The sequence below is a fragment of the Triticum aestivum genome, chromosome 6D (assembly GCF_018294505.1).
Source record: "Triticum aestivum cultivar Chinese Spring chromosome 6D, IWGSC CS RefSeq v2.1, whole genome shotgun sequence".
Taxonomy (NCBI): domain Eukaryota; kingdom Viridiplantae; phylum Streptophyta; class Magnoliopsida; order Poales; family Poaceae; genus Triticum; species Triticum aestivum.
The window spans coordinates 179411748-179414323 of NC_057811.1; positions in this window are offsets into that span (position 1 = coordinate 179411748).

Below are 2576 nucleotides of genomic sequence, written 5' to 3' on the forward strand. Positions count from 1 at the left end.
TTCCAATGGCTTCACTCGAAGGGATTGGTAGGTGTAGGATTTTGAGTTGAGCATCACATGGAAATTTTTCCTTAGTATTTCCTCGACCCCCTTTAACAGTACGGTGTTTCCTATGACTCAAGAAAGAGAAAATGAAACTACGAAAACAAAAGTCTTCACGCTTCATGTTCCTCAAATGAATACCAAGTCTTCAAGATCACACCAATTTCTTCACTTTCAAAGTCTTCAAAAATACCAAAGTCTTCAGTCGAAGAACTTCATTTTTAGGGGTCGACTTCTGTGTGTCCTCAAACTCCTCATAAGGAAGTCGACCCCTAAAAATGAAGTTCTTCGACTGAAGACTTTGGATTTCTGAAGACATTCAAAGTGAAGAAATTGGTGTGACCTTGAAGACTTGGTATTCGTTTGAGGAACATGAAGCGTGAAGACTTTTGTTTTCGTAGTTTCATTTTCTCTTTCTTGAGTCATAGGAAACACCGTACTGTTAAAGGGGGTCGAGGAAATACTAAGGAAAAATTTCCATGTGATGCTCAACTCAAAATCCTACACCTACCAATCCCTTCGAGTGAAGCCATTGGAAATCTCATACAGTTCAGTCATATTCTTCAGTGACAGAGACGAAGTTCTTCTGGTCTCTGAGGAATTTGTTCTGACTGAGGAGTTAGGAATTCGCCAGTGCGGATTTCCTACACAGTGAGGAACATGATAGCCCTGAGGAATTTGATACTCAAATTTCCGACCGTTGCTGTGCTATGCGCCAGCTGTCCCAAAATATCTACCCACCTAACGGTCATATCATTGGAGGGCACTTATGTCTTATCATGACGGGCTGCTCCCTAGGCTATAAATAGCCGCCCCCTACAACCACTAGCTGGTTGGCTGCTCCGAGAGAAACTGACACTTGTCATTTGAGAGCATCCCATCCTCCGAGGACTTTGAGCGAAAATCATCAAGTGAGGAAAACCCAAACCCAAACACCTACAAACCCCAAGTGATTGAGCATCACTGAAGAGATTGATCCTGCGTGGATTCGACGCTTGTTACCTTTGAAGATTGTGCTTCTTCCAGACGGTTAGGCGTCATGGTCTAGAGCATCCAAGAGGAAATTGTGGATCGCCGAGTGACCGAGTTTGTGAAGGTTTGGAAGTCACCTGAAGACTTACCACGAGTGATTGGGTGAGGTCTGTGTGACCTTAGCTCAAGGAGAATACGATGAGGACTGTGTGTCCGGGACTGTGTGTCCTCAGGTTTAAATACCTAGCCGCTCCAACCAGATGTACAACTGAGACAGCAGTTGGAACTGGTCTACGAAATCATTGTCTTCACCAAGCCAACTGGTTCTATTTCCTCAACTCTTTCATTTCCTCATAGCTGTGTTGTGCACTTGTTCATATCTGTGTTTGAAGACTTTGACTGAAGACTTTCTCAATTTCCTCAATTCAAATTCTTCGGTCTGTTTGTCTTCATCCTGTGTTTACGCTTTCTGTACTCTGTGCTTGTCTTCATTTCATCATGATGACCATGCTTGTGTTCTGCTGTGCATACTTTTGAGTACTTATTCCGCTGCAAGTAGTTCTTCGCTAAGGAATTTCCTCACTAGCAAATTCCTCAGTGAAGAATTCATAAAAATCGCCTATTCACCCCCCCCCCTCTAGTCGATATAACGCACTTTCACGCACTAACCGCCACGTGGGACAAGATATGGGCAACCGGCGTCGTGGTATCAACCGAAGCTCTTTTTGACGTCAGCGACTGAGCAGCGCGCGCCGGATTGGACTGGAACGCCTACTCTTGTATAAGGGAGGCTAGGTCTGCTTCCGGCCGCGTACGCAACGTGCAGGTGTGCAATGGGCGATGGGCCCAGACCCCTGCGTGCATGGATTTAGACCGGCGTGCTGACCTCTCTGTTGTGCCTAAGTGGGGCTGCGACGTGTTGATCTTCCGAGGCCGGACATGACCTAGGAAAGTGTTCCTGGCCAGAGGGATCGAGCGTGTCGGGTAATGTGGTGCACCCCTGCAGGGAAGTTTATCTACTCGAATAGCCGTGGTCTTCGGTAACAGGACGACTTGGAGTTGTACCTTGACCTTATGACAACTAGAACCGGATACTTAATAAAAACACACCCTTCCAAGTGCCAGATACAACCCGGTGATCGCTCTCTCACAGGTCAACGAGGAGAGGATCGTCGGGTAGGATTATGCTATGCGATGATACTTGGTGAACTTACCTTCTACTCTCCTCTATATGCTGCAAGATGGAGGCGGCTAGAAGCGTAGTCTTCGACAGGACTAGCTATCCCCCTCTTATTCTGGCATTCTGTAGTTCAGTCCACCGATATTGCCTCTTTACACATATACCCATGCATATGTAGTGTAGATCCTTGCTTGCGAGTACTTTGGATGAGTACTCATGGTTGCTTTTCTCCCTCTTTTCCCCCTTTGCATTCTTCTCGGTTGTTGCAACCAGATGCTGGAGTCCAGGAGCTAGAGATCCCGAGGATGATTCTACGTGGAGTTCGGCTTCGAGGAGTAGTTAGGAGGTCCCAGGCAGGAGGCCATGCCTTTTCGATCGTTGC